Here is a 13,763-nt window from a genome sequence, read left to right as displayed (position 1 = left end):
TCACTTCAGGAAGGTTGAAACTTGAAAGGGTGCTGAGAAGAATACCCTAAATTAATGTGTCATCTGTGTCCTTAATTAATGGGTTCAGACCATGATATTTTCAAACTTTTTCCAATATAATTTATTAGTGGGGAAGATGGAGACAATTAGAATGCAATCCCTTTATCAACTTAACAGTATTTCTGTCATAGCAATCATCTTCCACTTCTATTAGCCGGTATGGGCTTGGAATAGAAATAAAATAGAGAACGTATATTTAGCATAAAATGAGGTAATATTATCTTAATATTAAAATTGAAGAACAATATTTACAATATTACCCTTCCTTTTACATTAAATAAATACCTTCAATTTCAAATGAAGCTTCTAAATAGATTTTAAGAGTAATGCTATTTATTAAACTGATATACGATTGTTAAATGACTGAGAGTCTGAGATGATATGACAGTAAAAATTATGTTTTTTTTTTTTAATATATATTAGTGTTAATTCAATGACTAATTTTCACTGTTACGTCATCAAATTATATGACAGTAATATAACAACTTTTTTTTTTTTTTGACATGTCCACACAAGGGAAGGGAGAGGAAGGATTCGAACTACCGACGTTCACTTCATTAGGCGTGGTCCAAGCCGATTGAGCTACCCCTTAGGGATAGTAATATAACAGCCTACTAAAATAATATTGTTCTTAAAGAAAATTGGTTAATCTCTACGCAAAGCTCCTATATTAATTTTTAAAAATGCATACAAGAATTACGTGCTTTTAGAATAGATGCATGTCAATTTAATAGTTGGGGAAACTTTGTCCTCATTTGATTATCCAAAATCTTTTCTTTTTTTTTTTTGAAAAAAAAAATTCTGCATGTTTTAATGAAACAAGCAAACAAATTAGTAGAAAAAATAATTCTCCTCAATATTGGACCATATGAACATATGGGCCTCATCATCAGATAAATATATGGGCTTCTCTTTTTCCAATGGGCCGGGTCTATATTAGATGTATGCAGTACTCACGGGAAGAATATATTTTCAGACACCCACAAACACGCTGTACGTGGGAGTGAGGGAGCTGAAGAGACTCGCTTCACAAAAAGAGAGAAAAGAGAGCAGATTCTATGTTTCTAACGGAAAAGAGCTAAACTTTGGGCATAACACGAAGAGAAGAAGCGAAGGAAAGCATGAATATGTATTAACAAAATCACAAGTGTTTAAGAAAATGTTATAATCGCTTGCTTGTTCCGAAAGAAAGTGTTTGTATTTGGGTTTTGCTTTGTTGGATTTAGTGAACGGTGAAGTATGGCGCCAGAGACGAACTTGTTAGGAAATTAATTATATTTTCCAAGACCCGTGAGATGCGAAAAATAATAAGAAAGCGGAATAACAAAGATAAACAATCACACACGACACAAAGATTTAAGTGGTTCAGCTTAATAAGCCTACATCCACTGGCGGAGACAACCCAGAGAAATTCATTATCAAAAGATGAGTACAAGAGACTAACAGGGCGAGAAAACCACTCAAATCCAAAGCCCCAAATACACCCAATTCTCACTTTACCCAAAGGAGAATAATAACAAAAGGGAAAAACAACCTCTCTCTTTTTCTTGCTCCCACCTTTTTTTTTTCTCTCAATTGTTTTTGGCACACAAAAACACAAAGAGCTCATGCCTTTATATACTTAGACAAAGTCGGTGCTTTCAAAGACCCAATACAACACGTATTGAAGAGATTTCCAAGAGCCAAGAGAAGACCCAATCGTGTAGGACAAAGACTCAAACTCCAACTATGAAAAGGGAACTCCAAACCTTGTATAACACAACAAAACCTCTTGGGTCCCACCCCTAGATTCAAGGCACACGTTCCCAACAATCTCCCACTTGACTTGAATCCTACCAATTCGCAACATAGTGAATCTCCTCTGGATGTCTCCTCCGCCTATCTTCAAGTTCGAAGACCAACTGAAGCTGCACACAACTTTAGTTTCTCAATAGTTACTCCTTTTGTCAACATGTCTGCCGAATTCTCAGTTCCACGAATCTTCTCAAGTAGCAATTGTTCACTTTCAAGAAGAGATCGAATGAAGTGATACCTCAACTGTATATGCTTTGTTCTTGAATGATATGCTGGGTTCTTCGCAAGAAAAATGGCACTCTGACTATCACTGTGTAGAACGCCCTTCTCATTCTTCTTTCCCAACTCATCCAAAAAACCTTGTAGCCAAACCATCTCCTTTCCAGCTTCTGTCACGGCCACATACTCCACCTCTGTAGTGGAAAGGGCTACAATTTTCTGTAACCTTGAGGTCCAACACACAGCAGTACCTCCTAGAGTATATACAAACCCTGTAGTACTTTTCCTGCTATCAACATCACCCGCTAGATCAGCGTCCACGTAGCCCTGCAGCTTCAATTCTGCACCTGTAAAGCAAAGGGACGTATCTGAATTTCCTCTCAGATATCGCAAAATCCACTTGAGTGCCTCCCAATGCTGCTTCCTTGGATTACTCATGTACTTGCTCACAACTCCCACTGCATGTGCAATATCCGGTCTAGTACAGACCATTGCATACATCATGCTTCCAATAGCTGAGGCATAAGGTACCTTGCTCATATATGCTTTCTTTTGATCCGTCTTTGGTGACTGATCCTTGGTTAGTCTAAAGTGACTCCCCAAGGGTGTGCTCATTGACTTAGCTTCATTCGTGCTAAATCTGCTGAGAATCTTCTTCATATATTCTGTCTGTGAAATCTTCAGTGTACTATTGGCTCTGTCCCTGATGATTCTCATCCCAAGGATTTGTTTAGCAGCACCCAAATCCTTCATTGCAAACTGCTTTAACAGCTGGTTCTTCAACTTGTTGATGTCTTCCATACTGGCCCCTGCAATGAGCATATCATCTACGTACAGAAGTAGAATAATGTAAGAGTTCTTAAGACTCTTGACATAGCAGCAATGATCTGCATTGCATCTCGTGAACCCAGTACTGCACATGAAACTATCAAACTTCTTGTACCATTGTCTTGGAGCTTGTTTCAGGCCATACAAGCTTTTTCTCAGTTTGCACACTAAACTCTCATTTCCCTGCACTGCGAATCCCTGTGGCTGCTGCATATAAATTTCTTCCTCCAACTCACCATGAAGGAACGCAGTCTTCACATCTAACTGCTCTAGATGTAGGTCCTCCGCCGCCACAATGCTCAGCACAATTCTGATGGTTGTCATCTTCACCACCGGAGAGAATATGTCTGTGTAGTCAATTCCTTCTTTCTGCTGGAATCCCTTGACTACCAATCTTGCCTTGTAGCGTTTGCTACCATCATGTTCACCCTTTATTCTAAACACACATTTGTTGTGCAAAGCCTTTTTACCTGCTGGCAACTCAGTCAGCCCCCAGGTCTGATTAGTCAATAATGAGTCCATCTCATCCTTCATGGCTAACTACCATTTGATTGAATCTTCAACCTTCAAGGCTTCAACAAACGTCTCTGGCTCACCGCCATCCGTCAACAAAATATGAAACAGAAAGGGTGAAAAACGCTATGGAGATCTAATGGTTCTAGTAGATCTACAGACAGCCACAATTGGTGTACCCTGTTCAGTCTCTTGATCTACTGTTTCTTCAACTTCTAGACCATCTTCAGTTTCTGAATCCTTATCAACTTCTGAATTCCTTATCTGAGCTACACCTTTAGAAATTTCATCTAGGTTGATAAATTCAGGCTTCCCAACCTCTGACTCTGTACTTACTGGTTCTGCACTCGAATTATTCTTATACACAGTCATCTCATTAAAAGTAACATTTCTACTTCTAATGATCTTCCAGTTTTGATCATCCCAAACCCTATACTCGAATGCCTCATCCCCATAGCCAATGAAATAACATTTTTTAGACTTATCATCTAGCTTGCTACGAGCAACAGATTCAATATACACATACGAAACACAACCAAAAACTTTCAAGTGAGAAAGATTTACCTCATTTTCACTCCAGACTTCTTCATGTAGTCTATGACCCAAAGGAACTGATGGTCCTCTATTTATTAAGTAAGCAGCAGTGCTTACTGCATCCACCCAGAAAGTTTTCGGTAGTCCAGCATGCAACCTCATACTTCTTGCACGCTCATTAAGGGTCCTGTTCATGCGCTCAGCCACGCCATTCTGTTGTGGTGTCCTTGGGATAGTCTTTTCCATTCTAATCCCATTCACTGCACAAAACTGTTTGAAACCCCCGTCTTCGTATTCTCCCCCATTGTCTGATCTTAGACACTTCCATTTCAGACTAGTTTCTGTCTCTACCATGACCTTCCACTTCTTAAAAACTTCAAATACATCAGATTTAAGCTTTAAGAAGTAAACTCATATCTTCCTGCTTGAGTCATCAATAAATGTGATGTAATACTGCGAGCCTCCAAGAGATGCCACTGGTGCGGGACCCCACAAATTTGTGGGTACCAACTCCAGCTTTCCCGGCTTCAGTGTTCTACCAACTTTCGCGAAACTCACCTTCTTCTGCTTTCCTAGGATGCAGCCTTCACACAAATCAGACCTAACTGACTTCAGCTCCGGTAGTTTCCCCTTTGACGGAAGTACCTTCATCCCTTTCTCGCTCATGTGCCCAAGCCTTAGGTGCCATAATTTTGAGTCAGCACCCGTATCTACAACAGCAATTGTATCCCTGTTGTTCATCGTCATATAGAAAGCACCCGTCTTATGACCATGAGCCAAAATCCTGACTTCCTTGCTGACCTTCCACTTTCCACCGTAGAAATGAATTAAATGCCCTTCATCATCAAGCTGTCCTACTGAAATCAGGTTCTTTTTCAGCTCTGGGATATGCCTGACATTTTGCAGCTTCCATACCGAGTCACTGTGGACTCTAATGCGAACATTGCCTATACCCACAACATTCAGCACCGTTCTGTCAGCTAAGTACACCTTCCCGAAATCTCCAGCCACATAATTTTCGAGAACTTCACGAATCGATGTAGTGTGAAAAGAAGCTCATGAGTCCAAGACCCAAGAATCAAGAGAACTGTCAACAGATAGAAGTAGGGCATTGTGCACTTCTTCTGTTGCCACAACATTTGCGGCGTCATTTTCGGTCTTCTTCTTCAGCTCTCTGCAGTTCTTCTTGAAGTGGCCTATCTTGCCACAGTTCCAACACTCAGGTTGTCGTCCAAACCTGGATTTGCTCCTACCCTTCCTGGACTTAGATCTGCCCCTCACAGAGTTTCTGTCTTGTCCTCTGCCCCGAGTCTCGAGGTATAAAGCAGCACTAGAACAAGAAGCTTCACCCACATCTCTTCTGCGAACCTTTTTACTGAGAATCAAATCTCCGACGTCTTCATAGCTCAGTTTATTCTTTCATACAGAGTTACTCACAGCCATCCTCACTGCGTCCCAGCTATTTGGCAAAGATGCTAAGACGATCAACGCGTGAACCTCATCATCAAAATTAATTTCCATTGAGGACAATTGATTTGTGATGGTGTTGAACTCATTGAGATGATGTGCCACCGAAGCTCCTTCCGTCATCTCTAGGTTGAACAATTTCTTCATCAGATGCACCTTGTTGTTAGCCGAAGGCTTCTCATACATGCTTGACAAAGCCTTCATTAGACTTGCTGTGGTAACCTGATAAGTGCTAGGGCTTTACGATCAAGCAGAGCCCAATCGTTATCATACATGTCGTCGGGTTGTTCTTCCAAAAGAGGTTGATGAAGATCCTTCCCATAAAAAATATCTTCAATCTGTACCTTCCAATACCCAAAATCTTTGCCATCGAATTTCTTGATTCTCATCTTTCCTTCTTCACCTGCCATCGCTCCCACTCGAACCAACGGCTCTAATACCAGTTGTTAGGAAATTAATCCTATTTCCCAAGACCCGTGAGATGCGAAAAATAAGAAGAATGCAGAATAACAAAGATAAGCAATCACACACAACACAAAGATTTAAGTGGTTCGGCTTAATAAGCCTACATCCACTGGCGGAGACGACCCAGAGAAATTCACTATCAAAAGTTGAGTACAAGAGAGTAACAGGGCGAGAAAACCACTCAAACCCAAAGCCCCAAATACACCCAATTCTCACTTTACCCATAGGAGAATAATAACAAAAGGGAAAAACAAACTCTCTCTTTTTCTTGCTCTCACCTTTTTTTTTCTCCCAATTGTTTTTGGCACACAAAAATACAAAGAGCTCATGCCTTTATATACTTAGACAAAGTCGGTGCTTTCAAAGACCCAATACAACACGTATTGAAGAGATTTCCAAGAGCCAAGAGAAGACCCAATTGTGTAGGACAAAGACTCCAACTTCAACTATGAAAAGGGAACTCCAAACCTTGTATAACACAACAAAACCTCTTGGGTCCCACCCCTAGATTCAAGGCACACGTTCCCAACAGAACTACCCAAGTCCAGCTGCAGGCAAGTTTCACTACCCATTTAGCTCGACTAAACTTTTGTTGGTTATCATTTCGTTTTGTACATTTTCGTTTTTTATTTTTATTTTTATTTTCAGTTCATCGTGTTCATGTGCATTTTGGATTTTATTTTATTTTATATAGTTTTGTTCTTCATGTTCATTCCTTATAAACCATCTTTCCATTTTGAATGTGTTAAAGAAAGTTGCTTAAAGGATATGTTGTTGATAGAAATGATTGATTCAAATATTTTAATACTGATGAAACTCCCTCTTAACGAATGAGACCCGATACGTATAATATTTTAATTATAATAAAGGTAAACTGTGGTAATTAAGGTTTAAACTCACTATCACTATTATAATACCATGTTACTACTGTTTGTCCTAAAAGTGTAAGTGGATAAAAAAAATAATTTATTTAATTATTTAATTAATATTTAATCGTCTTGAAGAAAAATATTTCCTGGGGGATTTTTTATTTTTTTTTATTTTTAAGTCAAGGCTTAAGCATTTTATTTATTTATTTCAAATATAGCTATAGAGGGCAAGGTACAAGTTACAACTTCCAGGTAAAAGAAAAACCGAAAAAGGAAAACCCTTTGAGATGAATAGAACCTTTGATAAAATTGATAATACCCTTTTAACAGGAAGATTTTTCTCCAACCATTTTCGTTATTGAATTATATGGAGACTTATGGGTTTTCCTTTGGTCATGAGTTGAAAGCGATTAAGGATTTATCATCATTATAATTATATTTTCAACTTTTGTATGTTTAACTAGGTGCCCACATTCAAGAACGAAACTCCAATTTTTTATTGGAGGGACAAAAGCATTAACGAAGGGTCAAGCCTAATTTTGATAGAGACCAAATTAATTTTTAGACTAGTGTGTGTATATATATATATGTATTACTATATAATATGTAATTCAAAACAAGGGGGTTGGGATGCTCTTCCAATCTTATGCTGGCAATTTGCTTGTACATTGTCTCGTTGGATGTCTAAAACTCTATAGCACAATGTATGTGTTGATAATGCAGCAGATTGCACACAACGATGAAATTCCAAATTTCACAACAATCTTTTTGGCATAAAGTACATTGTAAATATGCCACTGTGGTCAAAGTAAATTAAGAATAACCCAGTACATTGAGACACTCCTGATTGCTTTGCTTTGACAGACTTTGTATTGTGGAATTATGATTATATTTATAAAACCTGATTTTTACGAGCTTTCTACTCATGGAAAGGGTGCTTATGTTTCTCCAGAGCTATTTTGATATTATTTTTCTTTTGTTTATAGCGTACTGGGGCTTGTTATGACGAAGTATTATGAACTTTGTTCTGAAATCCTTTTATTTGTTTGCTTTTGCAAGTGCACGGCTTACATGGTTCTGATGATTTTCATGTTGAAAACAGAGATCTCCAAGGGGTACAAAAGGAGGAAAATTCACTTTGAAAGAGAAGATTCTGATAGCACAGCAAATTCTGTGACTAAGCATGACGTATCTAAAAAGAAGCAAGAAAATGCCACATCAAGGTTTGTTAATGATTCTGACCCATTTGACATTCCCAAGTTGCTGCAAGATTTGGATACAAGTCCATTTGGAAGTCTGACAAAAGAAATAGATGAGCTTTTCTCACGAAGGTCACAGTTGCCAAACTTTCATAGGCTTCACGATACATGTTCAGAACTGCCAAAGAACCACTGTAAAGAGCCTTCTAAGTCGGTGAACCAGCAGGTCACTCATCAAGCACATCAAAATGTCATTAATTTAGAGCCTTTTAATGGTGGCACTGCAATAGCCCCAACTGTTATAGATCTTAGTTCAGATGATGAAGAGAGTCCACAATGGATACATTCTGCTCCAACAGTTAAAGATCTTAGTTCAGATGATAAAGTGAGGGGACAAGAAACACGCTCTCCGCCAACTATTATAGACCTTAAGTCAAATGATGAAGACAATGGACAAGGAATGCATTCTCATATACTTCAAATTGTTGTGCCGGAGCCTGTTGGGGGACTTCTCATGAAGGACTCCATGTTTGTTCCTGCATATGTAAATTTTACAGTTGCAAGTATGATGAAGCAGACATTTTAAGGCCCTCTCTACCAAGGTGGTTGTACTAGATACCTGGGATTATGTCCTCCTTTTACTAAGCTTGAGGCAGTTTATTGTATGTATGGATAAGGATTACCCCTGTTGTATGACCATTGTTGGCTAATGACCAAATAAAAAAAAAAAAAGTTGTCACCATGTTTAACAAGCATTCAAAGCATGTTGACAGACTTATACTACCTATGTGGTACGCCTTTGTTGAATTAGGAAGATCTTTATAACCTATGCAAATTTATAAATGCTTGCTTTTAAGTTTCCTTTGCTCTATTATTTTATTGTCCTTTCTAAATCATTTTCTTCACTGTGTATTAATTGGTGTGTATATGATATTCTGGTTTAGGATTGTTTAAAGAGCATGGTCGATAAAGTTGATATTAGGATAGATGAAGGTGGTAATGTTAATGCAGGAGATGTACTCGTTGAGGAAGGTGGGAATGTTGATGCAGGTGATATACTCGTTGAGGGAAGCTGGGAATGTTGATGCAGGAGATGTACTCGTTGAGGAAGGTGGAAATGTTGATGCAGGAGATGTACTTGTTGATATTAAAGATGATGGGCTGGAAGATATACAAATCAAAGCTCCAAGTAAAGAGGTGAGAAACATGGCTGCTGAAAATGATATCACGATAGATAAAGGTGGCACTACAACAAAAATGGGTTTTAGTGACGTGTATACTATTCATTAATATCTGCTACGTTACCATTTAGTGACGTGGCAATTAATGACACGTTACTAAAACATTTAGTAACGTGTAAAACTCCACATGTCACCATTTGGTGACGTGTCATAAATAACACGTTACCAATTTGGTAACGTGTTATAATGGGACGTTACCAAAATGGTAACGTGTCATAATAGCACATTACTAATTGGTAACGTGCCATTATGACACGTTACCAAATTGGTAACGTGTCATTATGACACGTTACCAATTTGGTAACGTGTCCAATAAACCGCACGTTACAATATGGTATTGGGAACCAGCGCCCAGCTGGTTTCCAATATTTTTTTTTTCTCCCCTTTTTCTTTCTTTTTTTCCCTCCTATTTTTTTTCTACCTCCCCAGCACAGGCTTCGAAGAAGAGGGAATTTCCTTTTTTCCTCTCCAGCAACTCCTTTCTCTTCTCACAAGCAACTCCTTTTTTCCTTTTTTCCTCTCTCTCTCCGGCAACTCCTTCTGGCAGGTTCGGCATTTCTCCGTCCATCGATCTCCTCAGGTATATATTCCTCATTATATATATATATAGCTTGTGTTTTGCATTAATATATTGGGGTTTAATATATATAGCTTGTCTTTCTATTGTTAGAAAAATGGCTAGGTTGAAACAAGCCAAAGAAGAGGCTGAAAAGGAGATAGCTGAATATCGGGCCTAAATGGAGCTCGAGCTCCAGATCTGCAGATGTTTGTATATGTTGTTGAAACTGATTCAAGGCATTTTGAGTTCTATGATATTATTTGATGGTTTATTCAATCTGATTCCATGATATTATTTGAAAAAAAAAAAAAAAAAATCAGATTCCATGATATCAACTGTGCTGGGTTTGGATATTTGAAAATCAAATTCCATAATATTATTTGAAAAAAAAAATTCCGGAAAAAAAATTTGAAAAAAAAAAAAATTTCAAATTTTTGTCCGGAATTTTTTTTTTTAATAATTTTTTAAACTTTAGTAACGTGTGAATTTTGACACGTTACCAAATGGTGACGTGTCAAAATTGACACGTTACTAAAAGTTTAGTAACGTGTCAATTTATTCCTAGTAGTTACGACCAATTTGGAAACGCCCCAGACACGTTACCAATTACATGTTACTAACCTTTAGTAACGTGTCAACAGCCTTGACACGTCACAAACGGTCCGTTACCAAAAAATTGAATTTTTGTAGTGTGGATATGTTTGCTCAGGAGATGATGTGATGATTAAGGAGGACGAGAGCCAAATTTATCAGAAACTAGAACAAAATCTTCAAACGGATATTGAAGATGATGATATGGCGAGTCTATGGAAGGAGATGACTTTCACATTAGAATGTTCCAAGGTATCTTCATTTGCTTTGTTATTCATGGTAACAAGAATTTTCATATTATTTATCCATTAATCTTGACTTAAAAGATATTGACTAGTGCATGTGCCATTTTTGCAATTGCCTCATTTTCTTTGCTTTAGTAACTTAAGTTTGGAGTTTTGCAAATGTTCATGGGTCAGTTCGTTTCTTTATTGAGTTATGGCTATACGGTTATATGGGTTGACCCGAACATAACCCATTTAATTAATCCTAATACAATCCGTTTAACTAAACGGGTGACATAACACGAGGCTAATGCTGCGTAGGAGAAGTATTATTTCTAGAATTCATTTGGAAATAGTGTTGCTCCATAGCATTGCTCCATGATGCAGCTCGTATAACTATTTTAATAAATAAATTGTGTTAGGTTGAAACGAACACCATCTTTTTAGATATAAAGGGAAAATTATAGTTTACCTCCTTAAAGTTGACATCATTTTTCAATTCAAACACTGAAGTTTTAATTTTTGCAAACTATCCTCACAAAGTTTCCATTTTTTTCAATTCGATCAATATTATCCCAAAATTCTCATATTGCCCCTAATTTTTTTTTTTTTTTTTTTTTTTAAAAAAAAAACAAATTTGGGGGTACAAAAATGGCCAAATGGCCAAAGGGGTGGCTTTGGCTACCCCGAATTTTTTTAAAATTTTTTTTATAAAAAATAAAAAATTAGGGGCAATATGAGAAGTTTTGGATACAATTAGTCAAATTGCAAAAATTTGAAACTTTGAGGGGGTAAATTGCAAAAATTGAAACTTTGGTGTTCAAATTGAAAACGCTGTCAACATTGAGGGGGTAAACTGTAATTTTCCCAAATATAAATGGGTTGAGTTGACACAAATGTTTGATTAATACAGTTTTATATTTTATAAACATAAAATTATATTAATTATACACATTCATAATTAGATACATGACAATATCAATTTGATAAATGGTATCCATAATCATAATTAATAACTAATTTGTAATTTAATTATACGCCTAAAGTGGGTTGATATGAATTTAACTCGTTTATTAGTAGAGTCTAATTGGATTGACCTATTATGACCTCAATCTTATTATACTAAACCTTAACTAGGGGTGCAAAGGCGGTTGCGGTTAGCGGTTAGTGGCAATAACCGCTAACCGTAACCGCCTTAGCGGTTAGTAGATTTCACTAACCGCAACCGCTAATCGCCTAGCGGTTAGCGGTTAGCGAAATAGATAACCGCTCGCTAACCGCTTTTTTAAATTTGGGCTTCTTTTTTGCTTTTTGGGCTTTCTTTAGGGCTTTTTGGGCTTTTTTTTTTGGGCTTTTTTTTACCCTCATTTTTTTTTCTTGTATTTTTAATATCTTCTTGGGCCCAATTGCTATAAAAAGAGCCATATTGAAAAATCAAAAATATTTGACCCAAAATTTACATTTACTTGTACTTTAAAAAAATTTCCTTAAATATTAAATCATAACCGGTTAACTTTTTTTTTAAAAAAAAAAAATCAACACAACATACAAAAAAAAGTTCAGAATTCAGACAACTGTCACAACATATAAAAAAAAAATATAAAAAAAGTTCAACACAAAGCATATAAAATAAGTTCAAATAAAACATTAAATGATACAAATAAAACATTAAAACTTCATCAATCCTCTCATTTGGTCCTCTAGCAAATCCTGTGGGCATCAAAAGAAGAAAAGTTATAATATTAAACATAATAATATTAAGGCACAAGCATGTACACATATCAAAACGTGCTTAATATAATTGTATTGTAATTAAAATACTATGACAATTCAAAAAATATTAACCTTCGTTACTAACAAACCTCTAGGCAAAAGATGAAGCAGCACTTAAACTTGAAGGTTGAGTCACATCTATGAATAAATAATTAGAATAAATTAATAAATAATGAAAACTAAATGAAGTTGCAAATAACTAATTTATAAACATTTACTTAGCTCATCAAATTCTGCCAAAAACTCCTCCAACTCGGCATCGCTTCAGCGGTTCTTTATCCTTTTTTGTGTGCAAATCAAGGCTTTAGCGGTAAGTGGAGACAATGAACTCCTAAAACAAGTTCACTTGAAGTCTTGAATAAAGTATTTGAATTGTCATTGAATCATATGATTAAGTATTGATATTATACATTTATATTATTCATATACATATGTAGACTTATATAGACTTATAATATATATAGACTTATAAGTTTATAACATACATTGGAAATAAGTCTTTAGATATTTAATTGTTGTATTAGTATGAATTGGTATACTTATGAGTTATGTCATATTATATATGTATAATTTATTATTATATAATCAAATGATTTAATGATCAATCTCATATGATATAATCATATAAATTATAGTGATAATATATTAATACTCAAATTGTGATTTAATTATTTTTAAAAAAAATTGTGATTTAATGATCAAGTGATTATGTTATATGTATAAATATTTTTATAATTATAATTATAAAAATATATTATATAAAAAGGCGGTTAGCGGTTACGGTTAGTAGACCCAATAACCGCTAACCGCTAGGCGGTTAATGCGGTTAAGCGGTTAGCGGTTAATGCGGTTATGTGGTTAAGCTGTTAGGCGGTAGGCAGTTATAGCGGTTAGCGGGCGGTTTTTAACCGCCTGCCTTTGCACCCCTAACCTTAACTCTCTATTTTGGCTCTTTTATTATGATTTTAACTTACGACAAGGGAGTCCCCAAGGGGTAGCTCAATCGGCTGTGAACTACGCCTCAAGAAACATTGGTCACTAATTCGAATCCCTCCTCTCCCCTCCCTCTTTCCTTGTATGGACATGTCAAAAAAAAAAAAAAAAAACTTCCGACAAGGGGATTCCATCACTTCAGGAAGGTTGAAAGGGTGCTGAGAAGAGTACCCTAAATTAATGTGTCATCTGTGTCCTTAATTAATGGGTTCAGACCATGATATTTTCAAACTTTTTCCAATATAATTTATTAGTGGGAAAGATGGAGACAATTAGAATGCAATCCCTTTATCAACTTACAGTATTTATGTCATAGCAATCATCTTCCACTTATAGAGAATGTATATTTGAGGGGGAGGCCCTCCCCCTCTCCTCTCTTTCCCTCTCTCTTTCCTTGATCTGTTCCCCCCTCCCTTCCCCATTTTCCTTCCCCC

This window comes from Corylus avellana, chromosome ca1 (genome assembly GCF_901000735.1).
Source record: "Corylus avellana chromosome ca1, CavTom2PMs-1.0".
Classification (NCBI taxonomy): Eukaryota; Viridiplantae; Streptophyta; class Magnoliopsida; order Fagales; family Betulaceae; genus Corylus; species Corylus avellana.
The sequence above is the reverse complement of the archived record's forward strand: the minus strand, read 5'-3'. Positions refer to the sequence as shown.